Source organism: Gadus macrocephalus, chromosome 9 (genome assembly GCF_031168955.1).
Source record: "Gadus macrocephalus chromosome 9, ASM3116895v1".
In the NCBI taxonomy this organism is placed as follows: Eukaryota; Metazoa; Chordata; class Actinopteri; order Gadiformes; family Gadidae; genus Gadus; species Gadus macrocephalus.
Window position 1 is genome coordinate 19,176,382 of NC_082390.1, and position 15,490 is coordinate 19,191,871.

Sequence of the window (15,490 nt, forward strand, 5' to 3'; positions counted from 1 at the left end):
TCCCCAGAAGAGGTGGACTAATTGTGGTGTGTGTGTTCTTTTTGTATGTGGCCTTGGTAATGGTGATGAGGCTATGGAAGAAAGTGGACTGTCCCCCTAGGCTGAAGGATGGGTTGCCTCAGCCAACCTTCTGTACTTATTGTCCAACAAAGGGGGAATTCGCTTAATGCAGTGCTTTGGAAAAAGTGGATAATTGTGCGCACAATCAATAATGCACCGGAGCAGAAAATAAACGGTGCGTATGTGTGTGTAGATGTGTTTCAGATGGTCAACTGCAATGGAGTGTGGCGGGATTCCCGTTTCAGCATTTCTCCTTGCTCTCACTGGCAGTCGAGCAATTTGGTTCAATTATATGTATGGGCGCATTGTGACGCATAAACGAAAGGTGTGGGCCTTTACGCGAGCGTATCTGTGTGTCTGCACGGCCTCTATCAGTGTGTGTGCATATAGCCTCCGTGTGTGTGTGTGTGTGTGTGTGTGTGTGTGTGTGCATAGCCTCTATCTGTGTGTGTGCATAGCCTCTATCTGTGTGTCTGCACAGCCTCTATCTGTGTATCTGCACAGCCTCTATTTGTGTATCTGCACAGCCTCTACAGTAGAGTCTATCTGTGTGTGTGCATAGCCTCTACAGTAGCGTCTATCTGTGTGTGTGCATAGCCTCTACAGTAGCGTCTATCTGTGTGTGTGCATAGCCTCTACAGTAGAGTCTATCTGTGTGTGTGCATAGCCTCTACAGTAGCGTCTATCTGTGTGTGTGCATAGCCTCTACAGTAGAGTCTATCTGTGTGTGTGCATAGCCTTCTACAGTAGCGTCTATCTGTGTGTGTTCAAAGCCTCCGTGAGGAGCGTGGCTGTTTGCCCGGTCCTGTTTGTTTTGGGGAGCTGGAGGAGTGGGCAGGTTGGGCCGGGATGAGACATTGTTCCTGTGCGGCCTGGTGACATCGCTGGAGGGCAGAGAGGGATGGAACCTGCGAGGGGTGACAGTGATAAATAGCCCTTTTAATAACAGCTGCCCCACTTGGTCAGCCAGTCCCAGTCAATGTCCTCTGTGTATTTATGCCTATGTTTATTTATGCATCCATAGCAGGCAAGGAAATCACCACCGCAGGGGAACAATCATTCTTTGTGTGTGTGTGTGTGTGTGTGTGTGTGTGTGTGTGTGTGTGTGTGTGTGTGCGTGTGCGTGTGCGTGTGTGTGTGTGTGTGTGGTGGTGTTGATGGTGGGCGAGGAGGAGGGGTTTGAATTAGTTTAACTATGCTGGGAAATAGGCCTGCGCTAATTCACTTGAGTCTGATGGTGGACTCTCTGAGCAATCGGCTCGCATCTCAGGGAAGAGGAGAGGTTGCCCCAGACAACGGATGGGCAACGATCTGATAAGAAACGGTGAAAACACAGTTGACAAACACATCTGCAAACATTTTTGCCCCGTCTCTTTTAGTGCCGTGTAACTTTTGAATACTGGATGTTATTGTTGCTGAATGACTGAGAGGAAATGCTTTTGTCTGGCTGATCCATGACCCGGGGCACAGGCGTGTGAATAGGCAGAGGGGAGGCGGTTGATCAGGGGTGTCACCGCGTCGCGCTGCAGGGCATCGCTGGAGCTGTTCCCATTCAAAGCAATTCCCTCTCTTTAATTGGGTCAATTAGTAAATTATCCATATACATTATCATGTATGCATTTTTCATGGCACCTTTAACGCTCTGCTTGAACCGAACAACTCCTGGCTATGATGTGCTATTTGGATGAGTGTCAAGGAGACTAAATGATGGCGCTAATTGAGTAATTAAAAGCAGATGTCGGAGCGAAAGCTAACAGCGTACACTTTAAACACTTTGCCCTCCAGAAAACCGACACTGTTTTTGACACCCCTGTTATGTATGGCTATCCCAGAGGTACCTCTGTAATAGTTACAGTTTCACCCTTGTGATTATTCAGTTGAAGTCTTTGCTATTGAGCCAAAATTGAGTTTTTATGCTATTTTGACCATGGCAAATGGTGTGGAAAAGAAAAGCCCATCATGCAGCCTAATGGCCAGGGTCAGTGGTGCACAGCCTCAGCGAGAGCTCTCAACAGGAAAAGCATATTATAGACACATTCAGCCCATCCCTCTCATAACAGCCCTCCCATCCCACTGGCCTCTGGTGGGACGCGGCTAGCCTGTGTGACAGTCCTTTAAGAGAGATGATATTATGTTGGAGGTAATTAACGTTGGAAAAGTGCCAGCAATGGGAATCTATGTGCCATCAAACCGCAAAGGAGCCCAGCGTATGTTCCACGGGCCTGACAGCCGTCATGATTGGAGCGTAGCTGTCAGGCACTACAAAGTGCCGATCAATAAGTAACAATTTTCCTATTAAAGAAAAATTACTCGGACATCGCCCTCAGATAGCTCGTGGCTCTTTCATTTCCTCCCGACGGTGTAAGCGTCTCACCATGGAATGTGTGTTGCACCCAGGGTTTTTCATAATCGGTCCTTCTGCACTTTTACATGAACAGCCACAGTTTGGCAGCCAATCTGAAATCCCTTTTAAGAGAGAATATTTTGAACACGCGGCCGGCACCACGGTTCCATTTCAGACTCGTCCTCGCTGTTAAAGAAATAGGATTGGATATCAACCACAAAGAAACAATCATATACATGAATGCACTATGCAGACTTCTAAGGGGGTCAAAAGCGACGGGCAAAAGGTGATAAAGAAAATATTTTGTGCTTAAATGCTTTGGTCACCAGCGGGGCTAATGAACGTGGTAATTACTCTTGATGGGTTGGGGGAGCTGAGCCCGGCTGAGAGGGAAGCAGTGGCTGCTGGGAGCCACAGCGCTGGCACAACAGGCAACAATCAACACAGTCCCTGCACAACAATCAATCACAAGTGTCAGGCCTTTAAACAGTCACAGTCATTTGGTGGTGTTTCCCCAGAAATGAGTACACCCTTGTAAAATGTAGCTAAGATCATGTTCCCTAAACACCTCGCAGCACAATATGTTTTAACCAATGAGATTTCTCTCCCATGATTTATCACGCAGTTTGCTCACAACCCGAATTCCTTTGGCCAAGTTCCGCTTCCATGGACTCAACTGTCACCCTCGGAGATTGAAGTTGGTACTTATAATACAAGGTCGGTCAAGTACTTTATACATTTTTCTGCAGTTTTCTGCAGTTTTCCCACTAGAATGACAAAAACCTGGCAATGGTGTACACAGGGAACATAATATTGACAATGTATTTAGTGATGCCATCTGAAAAGGATATGATAAAGCTTAAATACATAGTTTTTCTCAAATGTTAAATTAGAAAGATGTAGATGTGTAATTCACATACTGTGGTGTATTTGTGACTTGGACTCAACTGTCAGATAACTATGTAGATATAGCAATTACAAGGGCCCTTTTTAGTCAAGACCCCCATAAATAGAAGCCAATGAACGCTCTGCAAATGAACGGCTATGGTGAGATAATCAGTGCCATCTTTAGGAAGTCATCATGGAAACTTAGCTGTTGTGTTTAAATAAGAGTCATGGTGTTTTATTCAAGCTTTGATAAACTGCTAGGATATTTAAATATAAGTCATAGCAATGAGTGTGTGTGTGTGTGTGTGTGTGTGTGGGTGTAACGCCGGACTATTCACAGACGCTCCATCCTGCGGAGCACTAAATCATGTTTCCTAATTCCCAGAGCCACATCTCAATCATATTCCCTGCTAATTTGAGAGTCACCCTCATTTCATTTTAAACGATTCATTTTCGGCAAATTTTAAATGGCCCTGATGTGTTCTACAATTTAGTCAATTACTGTTTCAGCCAGCAGCACCCGGGGGAGCAGGAACACACATGGCCTGGAGGTGCCATCTCAATAATTGTTTCAGAAAAGTTGGGACCGAATCGCTAACGGTCTGTTCCACTTATTGAAATGTCAAGACCTCTTTCCTACCTCTCTCCCCCACCGTCAGCCTGTGTACGGGGGGGGGGGGGTGACCCCTCGCTGCTCGCTGCTGTTACCGCTCTGCCTCTATGATCAGTGCTTAAAGGGTGTGGAGACTTTTATGTGAGTGTGTTGATACGTTGCAGTCACACACCTGGCTAGAACATGGTTTAGTTAAGAAAATGATGCATTTTTATATTGACAGCATGTGGTTCAACCACTGGGTTTTAACATACCAATCTATTTGAGAATTACACTGAAAATGTCGTTAATTACCAGGAAGCGTGAGAAAATTAAGAGATGATAATAATCGAAATGAGGTCCTAATGGGCACTAATTAAGAGGTTAGATTATATTTCATAGCACTAAACACAGTGACCCCAAGACCCCAATTAATTAAGCTATTATGATCCACTCTGCACGCCCAAAGCCGCCCTGATGGCTCATGATTGATGATAAAAGTGTTCCTCAACGGTTAAAGTCATGTTTGTCTTGTCTCTCCTCTCTCCAGCAGAACCCTGTCACCCGCCCTCCCAGCCAATTAACCTGTGATTATGCCGAGAGTGAGGCCTGATGAATCAGAGCAGGGAGGCAGGGTTCTGCATGACAGAGAAGGCCTGGGGTGAGCCGCTGTCTGTCTGTCTGTCCGCCGGTCTGTCTGGGCGCTCTCTAGTTCCTGTGTCCCTATGTCCTTGCTGTCGACGAGTGCCCTGTAGACTCAACTCCAGACCTAATTAGATGTTAAGATGTACTTTATTCATCCACAACAGTAAAAATAATAATTATAAATAGATAACATTTTAAAATGAGAAGATACCCTTCCCTAGAAAAACATATATAATGTAAAGACTGTATGATAGGAGGCTAGTGCTCATGATTCCTTATGAGGTTAATGTCATAGTTCTCTAAGGCTATTGATTTGATTTGTCAGTCATTAATTGCCTTTTATATCATTTGAGTTATTAATTGAGGTCATTTTGTCAAAATAGAAAAAATATTTACGTTCAACAAAATCGAACTTACTAAATGACTTAATTATCTAATATACAATATACCTATGAACAGTATTAAAGTTGTAAGATACATTTTTTTAAGGATTTACCACCGTTGCTATCGATGGCCCTTTTATCCACGCTTATGTCATTTAAACCCCATTTCGTCACAGCATAGCGACCGATATCGAACCTGCACGTGAATTCAGTTGTTAATCATTTAACTACCTTTACACATGTTAAGTGATTTTGGATTTCCTTTTATCTACCGGCCATTTTTTTAATCACTGCATTTTATTGTGTTTAATTAGTTCGAATCATTGAGTTTCAGTTTACCACCATGGATTTAGACCAGTTTTGCGGATGAGTCTCTGCATCTGTGGTCTAGTTTTAATTGTTGTAATTAAAAGCCTTTAGTTACATTAAACATTCTGACGTTCTCATTTTGTTTCGTTAAGGACTTGTGTTCCTGTCTGGTGTCCACCACCATCCACTCAATATCACCTACAAATAACACATTCACTAGTCCCAATCCAACTCCTTGTAAAGCAGAGGAGTACACCATGCACGTTCGCCTGTTCCCACTGTTCCACGCTGTCCGCCATCGCTGGGCTTGGTAATTCTGCAGCACTGTGTAGAAGACCTTCAACTCCATCCTATAATTAACTTTTGCCTGCGCCCATCAGATTCCATTCCAGCCCTGATGTGTCCGCGGTGACTGCTACACGCTACCAGCGTGCCATTCAGTATGTATTAAGCTGTCAGGAGTGGGTCGCTCTCCCCAGCCGCCTGTCTTAACTGAACAACCCTGCCTATTAACTCCTATTGACTGTGACACACATGTCCCTCCAGAAAGGAGTGGTTGCGTATTGATTTTCACCCCGGCACCGCTCACTTCCCCTTTCATGCCGGGCGGGTGGAGGGGTGGAGATCTTTATCCTGACTGATTGTCTGTGTGTTCATCGTCTTGCGCGGGGCGGCGGCGGCACTCGCGCTTGTGCGATTGCCATTTTGCTCTCTCTCATTCAGCACCCTCCACCCCTCCCCCACCTCCCCCTCCCCCCTCCCCCTCCCCTCCCGTCCTCAGTGGTGTCATAGCTTCTCGCGTGCAGCTGGGTGTCGGAAAGACAATTAAAAGGCCCCGACTCCCCTGTGTCTGGGCGAGCATAATGGTCAGATGTAGAGCCACTGTGGAGAGCCGTCCACACACACACACACACACACACACACACACACACACACACACACACACACACACACACACACACACACACACACACACACACACACACACACACAAGAACACACACACACACACACACACACACAAGAACACACACAAAAACACACGCACGCACAAGCACAAGAATACACACACACACAGGCACAGAAGCACACACACGCGCACACACACACACACACACACACACTCGCACAAGAACACACATACACATGCACACACACACACCCCCCCACACACACACACACACACACACACAAACACAAGCACACTCAGACACGCGCACACACACACAAAAACAAACACAAACACACACATATCTATTATATATAAACTCTCACACACACACACAAACATATATATATTGTATACAGCATGCACACACAAACACATTTATATTATATGTATACACACATATGTATATACATTGTATATAAAACACACACACACACACACATACACACACACATGTGTACACATGTGTGACATGACAGGCCCGGCCTCTCCAGCCACCTCCGGACACGCCCCCTGTCCAATCAATGCAGCTCAGAGGCAGAGTGCCAAATAGCAGCCTCTGTGTGGCGGCGGGGCCAAAACGAACTCTGACAGCGCATATCGACTTCATATCAGCCTCCACCGCCCAGAGAAAAATGATTATCTGCTGGCCTAATCAACTATTGACATGCTGCAGAATAGCCTTCCCTTTCTCCCCCTGTTGGATTTATCGACACAGTTTATGGCATATAAATATTTATCTAGTATGTGGTGTCTGAGTGGAATGGATACGTTTATTAGAGGTGGTGGGGACTGTCACCTCCTTTCTGTCCGTTGTAGCAGACTAGCATGGTGTAGCTTCAGGCTTTTCATTAAAGGGTGATTGGAGTCCTCCTTGCTGCGTGGGAAGAACGCTTAACTGCATTGTTTCAGTGTAATGACTTTACTTCAATTAGCTCGCGTGGAGTCAGGTGTGGATGTTAATGGACTTATTGTTCCGTGACCGAGTTTTATTATGATCAGTCAGTTCAGAAGGAACTAAGAAGTATCCTGTTGTCTTGACAGGAAGTCAGAAGGGTTTCACCGCCTATTTTCTCCTCATACAAGTACCTTATTTCCTTGTTGTTCATTCAACTCTTCTTCTTCTTCTTCTTCTTCATTTGTGTCTTGAAGGCTTTGACCAAAGGCAAATTAAACCATCCCCGCGACACAAACCGGTTGCGAGCTCTTCTATCTCTCTGTCCGCTGTGGCATTATGTTTTTATTGTTCAGCAAATGTTATATTAATCTTTCTTCGCTCGCTGCAGCTGAACTGGAGGTGACCTGCGTTTCTGCTGCGTTGTTTAGAAAAATGTTGAGGTTTGTCCTTGATATAGCGTTTCAATCACCCATTAATCCATAACAACACGCGGTTTGGGCCACTTTTACTGACATTAAAATTAATGTTTGAATATAAATAGATCTATTGTCTTCATGGCCATATGGTGCGTGTCCCACTCTTTTGATACAGATCTCGTTGGACATACATGACATGTGATCCAATTGTATGTTATTGATTTTCCAGGCTATTACGTCGACATGACAGTTTTGTTACCTTTTTCTGTTTCTATTTTCTCTTCTCCAGAATGATACATGATCACAGGCCTGGTCAATATGACAGCCACACCAGGTTATAAATGCAGCATTCTCTTATAATAATGCCTTATATATTCCCAGTAACTGACAGATTGGAAATACATTTCTAAGGCTTCAGTGCTCTTAAACTGTTAGTGAATTTATTTCTAATTGATGCTTAACACATTTGGTGCTATCCCCAAACCATAGAGTCATCCAACTCTATGGATGGGGAAAGGGGGGACTACATAAACTGTAACAACGCAATGTAGAAGATCCTCACAACATCCCAATGCTGTGTCTGTCACTGCTGTCATGGAGAACCAACACTGCCTTTCTTTCTCTGTAGCACAACACAACGTCACATGTCAGTGAACATTATGGACCTTGGCTCTCTCTCTCTCTCTCTCTCTCTCTCTCTCTCCCTCCCTCTCCATCTCTCCCTCTCTCCCTTTCTCCCTCCACTCCCTCCCTATCAATTTCTGCAGCTACTGACTTATTGACCAGCACTTACGCTCATTATTCAGCGCTGGGGTAGTTTGCTGTGAGTGATAGTCTCAGGACCGCTCCTGAGATCCCCTCTCACTCCTCTCCTGTTTAAACCGCCAATCGGCGATCGGCGGTGTGCTTTAAAGCCATGAGTGGGTTTCATTAATGGCTTCTTCTATTTATGACACCGTAGTTAGAGTGAAGAAAAAGACGGCCCTCACCCAGACTGTTCCGCCATACTGGGAAGTCAATAATGCAAGCCAAACAACTCCTCACGCCATTGAGCCCCTGCACAAAATCCATATCATCTGCTTCTCTCCTTTTCTTTATGTGGCCGTTTTAGCGAGGAAAACTCTTGATTCGTTACCGCTGTTCGCCCCACTTTTAACTAATCCTGCTGAATTGATGAAGATCCCTGCGCCTCTCAGGCAGTCTGAGAGGCCTCCTGCGTCGGGGCTGGCTGGACACTGCACCACGGCGCTACACAGCCTGTCGGATGAGCCTGTGTACAGCAGAGGTTTATCAGCTGGGTCGTTTGGTAGCCATACCTTACCTCCATGCAGGACCTCCTGCAGCAGACCTCTGTGCTGACCGCCCGGCCCGGGTTATTGGTGTGCAGCGGGTCATCAGGGAGACGGCGTTAGATTGCTTTCTGCTGGAATAATTCAGCCAGCTGGCCTGTTGGGCTTTCCTGCTTGTATCTGTCAGCCCAGAGAGCCCACAATTACACAGTGAGGGAGGTGTTCACACACACACAAACACACACACACACATGCACACGCACACACAACAAAACAAATAGTTTTTCTGTAATCACCCATCTGTCTTTTTAATTAAAACAACAACAACAAAAATAGACTTTAAGGAATGGTACTGCTGGCGATCAACCCCTAAGCTGCCTCAGACTTTGCACCTTACTAAACATTTTCTAGAAAAAGATACAATCTCTAACTGCCAGCAGAGTATCCATCACATCAATTTAATTAACGTCTTGAAGCATTTTTTCTGTGTGTGTGAGCATGTGTTTCTATGTATGTGTGTCTGTGCGTGTGTACGCGTGTGTGTGTGCATGTGTATGTATGCGTGTATGTGTGTGTGTGTGTGTGTGTGTGTGTGTATGTATGCGTGTGTGTGCGTGTGTGTGCGTATGTGTGTGTGTGTGTGTGTGTGCGTGTGTGTGTGTGCATGTGTGCACGGAGGTGCTCTCCTCCGGGGCGCTCGGCCCCAGGAGGATGTGTAACCAAAGCCGGCCGCTCCCCTCGGTCTCCTGGTGGCCATCTGATGGGTGCACCGCAGAAAGCACCATGAATAGTTGATGTGTCAGACCTCAGCGCAGCCCCAGACACGAGTGTAAATAAGCTGCGTGCGGCTGGGACACCACGCTCTCCAGAGGGGGGTCAGGCTACACCCTGGCCCTCGCTCGCCGCACAGCCTCCGGCATCAGGTGGACTCCGCTCCCTCGGTCGAGAGAGAGCCAACAGGTCAAGAGAAAACGAGGAATAAAGTTGTGAAGAAGAGTTTAATTACTTCCAGGCCTCCTCTCCCCCAGCCCCCCTGCCCGCTGATGTTATGGTGTATAGGTAGAAGACGCAGTGTGTTATGATTGCTGTGGTAATTAGTGCAGGGAAACATCTTGGGATGACAGCAGGGTAATGGCTTCCCATAACAGTACACAGTGACTTGTGTGATCACAACTAAATGTCAGGCAACATAAGGCCTGGCTGCTTAATGGCTTTAAATTAATATCTGCCCCCTTCGCTTAATTAAGAAATGCATTCCTTGCTTAAAAGGTATTGGCTGTGTAGCTTAAAGGTAGAGTAAGCTATCAAACTCAAGAGGGGGGGGGGGGTGGTGGAGATCTCACCATTAGAGGAGCCAATTGTGTGAGACAATGTACGATGGAGGAATAATTAAACGCTGGATGGCACCTTTTGTGTCGCTTTATTTATATATCAGCTGGTGTGTCAAAGGTTAATTAAACCGTGTGCTCATAGGTGCGGTTGGTTATCGGTTATGATGGCGGGGGGGGGGGAGACACGTGGGTCATTATTCAAAGTGGTCGGTCAAACTGTGTGGTAACTGAATTCCCGTGAGCGCGGTGCGGTGACACGCCTGTGACTCGCGGCAGATGAGCCGGGGCGGGTATCCTGACGGTGGAAACGCCGTGGTTATCTTTCACGGGGTAAACTAGGCCTCCGAGAACGGAGCCAGACAGGTGTGGCCGTGCCACCGCGCTCTGTCCGGACGCGGGGGTGAGCCTCCCCCCTCAACCGGGACGCCACCTTCCCCGGCCGGCCTTCCAGGGGGATTAAATGTGAGCTCTTGAAAACGTAAACCAAGCCTCGCTCGTGTCACCTCACCCCCCGATCGGTAACCCGAGCCGCCGTGACTGAGTGAACCGCTATCATAATTAAATCATCACAGCTTCACTTTTACTGTGACTGCAACCCTATCACCTGTGCAGGGGAGCCGGTAAGAGGAGCGTCTCGCCGGGGCCGCGCGGTACACGATGACCGAAGGGCGCAGGGCCTTTGTGAACGCCCCGATGCGCCGGCAGATGCTGGTACATTTGTTACACCCACTTAGGCCTTATCTGAATATCTGTGTACTCCAGTACTTAGTTACTCGTGATCGTGCCCCTTACTTACTGCATCTCTCTCTCTCTCTCTCTCTCTCTCTCTCTCTCTCTCTCTTCCCCCCCTCTCTCTCCCTCTTAAGCGTCAGATCCTCTCTACTTCGTACAGCGTTTGAGTAAACGTTGTGTATTATCAAACTCAAAAAGCCCGTTTATATTGCATTCTTCAATTGAAATCAGGAGGCCATTTTGTGAGGTTGAATATTGGCTCCGTTCATTCATCACCGTTCCTCGCAGACTGTCACCGCGCAGACTGTCACAGCGCCACGTGTTCGCTGGTGACCTACGCGGGCTGATCCTGTTAGACAGACTATATTAACCGGGCTGCTTCCACGGCCGGGGCTCGGCTCTGACCTCTGCCTGCCCTCGTTTCCAGCCGAGCAGCGGGCGGTCCGGTGATGAATGGCTGTATTCGGGGGGGGCAGATTGGTACAGTTCCACACTAATTGAGGGGTCGACACTGGAGCAAAGGCGGTAATTGAGTCACTTGTCTATGACTATTGAGCTCAACGCGGTCCCCCTGACCCGAGCACTCGCCACGTCTGGAGTCCGGAACATAACACCTCCCGGCTTGTCCTTTTATTCCGTGCTCGGACGATATTGCCCTCTTTTATAGAGTGATCGCGTCGCTGCGCTCGTGTGCCATAACTGAGAGTGCTACGTCTTCGTTCAGGAATCAATGTACTTCTTCCTGGGTTAAGGCAGCTTATATTACCTACATTAAGTGGCAATCCCCTCGGGCTGGGATGCAATTAAACAGAAGGTGTGTATGAGCAGACTATCAACGGCGTTAGTGCCCTGCATGGTGAGACGCCGGGGTTCATGGGGAAAATATTCCACTTCTCCGTGGGCCGGACGCCGGTCTGGACCCGGGGTCTTCTTTGTGATTGAAGACGGCTGTCTGTCCTGTTAAATAATTTAACTCCTTACTCTCTTCTTACCGTCGTCTGTTCTGCTGGCTAAACGCTGCTGTTCACCAGTTCCCCCGAGTCTAAGGTATCCTCATCCGACACATACTGCTGCAATGCTATTTGTGCCTGATTGTTCTCGAACACCAATATTATATATTTAATGGGATCGCTTGTGGTGTTGAATGTGGATCAGTCATAGTGAGTATTCACAGTAGTTAAGTGGGAAAATAACTGTCGCATAGCTCTGCCAAACCCTTCAATCCAAACCTGTGTCTGTCAATCCAACCGTCTATCATAAGTCCATGTGTTGAGTGTTCTTATGTGTTTAACTTTCCTCAGTAAAACAGACCAGATGAAGTGCTCATGAGTGCTCCGTAGCTCTCCTCCCCGAAACTCTTTTTCAACACTGCTTGTACCCGAGCGACCGCTGGAGTATAGCAGCCATCGGGTGGCTGGAGCTACCTCTTTCTGATTCCATTTAGCCCGCCTGCCTTCCCCCTGGTTTCTGCTGCGGTGCTTCCTGGGCTGTGTGCCCTCGTTGCACTCGCCCCACTCTATCCGACTCTCTGAGTGATGGGTGGGCCAGCTGAGGGCCGTCCCCCCATTCCCAGTAGGAATGTGTGTCCAAGACAAGGACCTGTGTTCCCGGGACTAAGTGTACACATCGCTTGGCCTCTGCGTTCGCTCTGTCTCGATAACATGCACTTTAAGATGAGCACCTTATGGCCATTTGCACCTTATGGTCATTGCCTTAAGTTGCCATTGCCGGTGAGTTGTGAACAGGAATTTGTGTTTGTTTTTGTGTGTGTGAGTGTGTACTTGTGTGTGAATGTGAATGTGTGTGTGTGTGTGTGTGTGTGTGTGTGTGTGTGTGTGTGGGTGTGTGAATGTGAGTGTGTGTGTCCCGATGTGTGAAAAGCTACAAGTACAAATGCATTCGGAATGCAACGTGCGTGGGTCAAATGGAACCGGGGTAGTTAAAACTGAGGGCTGCCGAGACTATTTGTTCCCCTGCTGCCTGACTTCCTGCCGCACCTCTAGACCCCAACACGCCACTAACCCACTCCAGCCCGCTCCCGGGACCGTGCCGACGGGATTGATGGAGCGCATTAAACCCTGAGCTTCCTCCTGCTAAAAACGCCGTGTGAGCCCAGCTCTCCGGCGCCGCGACACCGCGGGTCGTCAACGGTAACGGACCGGCCCGCTGTCCTCCCGTCTGTGTGTCCTGCTGACACGTCCGTGTGGGTTGGGGACGGAGCCGGAAGCTGTTCTGTGTGTGACGACGGCACGCGCGACGGCACGTGCGGCGTGAGGCGGCTTTCACGGGGGCCACACATCTTTTAAACATGTCACACCCTCCCCCTCCCCCTAGAGGTGTCATTGTTGTAACCCTCAGAATGGCGGATGTTGTAATTACCAGCACGCAAACAAGAAGGTGGCTTCGTTTATGCGCCGCCGCTGATAAGGGGATCGCTTGGCAGTGAGACAATGGCGGCCGAGGCCACCCGGGGTTTGATAGCAACCGGGACGCGGGACCCCCCCCCCCCCCCACACACACACACACACCCCATCCCCCCACCCGTCCAACGGCAAGGACCAACAAAAGGTGGCCGTCATTCAGCACACAGTAGCGTTTTTTAATTAATTTTGGGCTCTGCCCTCCTTGGAGTGCACAGCGCGGTGGAGTTGACCCCGCGGATCAGAGCATGAATGTCGCCAGTCGCTCTCAGGCGGGGACTGTCACCGGGTCAGGGGGCCGGCTCCGAGTGGGGGAAACCCCCTTTAGTGCGGCCCCTGAGACTCCGGGGGGCCGGGCCCTTTGTCCGTGGCAGGAAGGAGCATGTTGGTGGAAGATACGTGTTTGTTGGAGGTGAGCTCGGGACATAACGATAAATGGTTTGCGTTCAACGGACAGCCTCCAATTGGGACGGAGTGCCGTTTTCTTTTTACATTCTTACTGTAGTTGTCATCGACACAGTGTTATCACTCAATGCGATGCTTGAATCGAGTCGTCCTTTTCCATTCTGTTTGGGCTTCAAAGACCAGTGTGCTGCGGTGAACGTTCTCAACCTGAGTTAATGAAGACCCACAGAGCGGGCAGATCAGAAGCAGCCGCAGTGGGAGTGTGTGTCGAGGGGGGTGGGGGGGTGGGGGGGGGGGGGGGGGTGGTGTAATCCAGGTCGGAGCTGATCAAATTGCTGTCGTCTCGGAGCCATTTTGGTTTGGATTAATCCAGGGGAGTGGCCGGCCCCTTCTCCGTAGATCTAGCGGCCCGTGGGTTCCTCCCCGGCCCCCCGCCGGTCTCTGTGTTCTGCGAAGGCTTTGCCAGATGAAAGCAGAGAGGCTCTTTGTATTCAGTGGCCTGTACCCACTGTGCTCGGGGAGGGTTTAAATAAGGGGCCCTGACCTATGCTTCTGTCCATCCCTGTTGCTCCATTGGCCCCCGGTCCCCCCCTCCCCGGGGGGGGGGGGGGCATTTTGAGATGATTAGCTGATGGCAACCACACTGTTACAAATGAGGGCTGGTGGGTAGAGGGGCAGAGCTGTCTTCAAAGACCTGTGTTAATGCAGCAATGTACTAACCGTCTGGCCCTGACCTTGTAGCCAAAGTAGCCATCAGTCCGATTACATCACAGCGATGGTCATTCAACGGACTTTCTTTTATGAGGCCCTGTGAATCCATTCTGTGTGTCTCCACCACCTTTCCTTTTGTTTTCCCATGTGCTTTTCTGACTCCAGTCTAAAAGCAGGTTAGAATTTGGCTAATCTAGGGTGACATTATTTCAGGAGACTCTTCAGATCCGACTTCTGAGTCCGGGCAGCGGCTCCACCGCGGGTCTCTGGAAGCATTAGCTGTAATGGTGGACAATTTGGCTCACAATTAATAGAGCACCCCGAGAGGCCTGCTTCTATAGACTCGTGGAAACACTGCGGCCGCCTGCGGGGGGCTGAACAGAGCTTCCCTCCCCGTCACTCACATTTGTCGTAATGGCACAAGAGCCTCGCTGGCTATTCCCCAACGCGGTGTGTGTGTTATGTGTGTGTGTGTGTGTGTGTGTGTGTATGCCTGTGTCGGTGTGCATGTGTGTGTGTCAATGTGCGTGTGTGTAGGTGTTGGTTTGCACGTGTGTGTGTGTGTGTGTAGGTGTCGGTGTACACGTGTGTATGTGTGTGTGTGTGTGTGTGTGTGTGTGTGTGTGTGTGTGTGTGTGTGTGTGTGTGTGTGTGTGTGTGTGTGGAGCCCACTGCCCCGAGCATGTCTCATTTTAAAGTGCTGTCACTCCCTGCTTCCTGGCATCTATTAACACCCACTATTATCATGCTAATCTACGCCGTATGATTACATAAAGTAATTTATGCACAGTTCTGTTCCGCGGCTGCATTGGGACGCGTGCTTCTGTTGCTAAATGCTGCTTCTTCTTCTTTGAGAGAATGCATCCCGTCCCTGTTCCATTGTGTTTGTTCCAACATGGAATGCATCCCGGCGGCTCTCAGCTCTGTGTTCCCATGTTCACCCGCTCACTTTCCCAAGTCTGCTGAACCTGGAGGAGAACTTCCTGCGCCCGTCCCACAGTGAGAAGAGGAGCTGGAGTTAGCGATCCGAGCTTTGTTCTTGCGGAGATTATTTGCGATGATTACGTGTAAAAATCACATTGTGTACTTTCACGCACAGCGCCATAAAGGACCGGAAA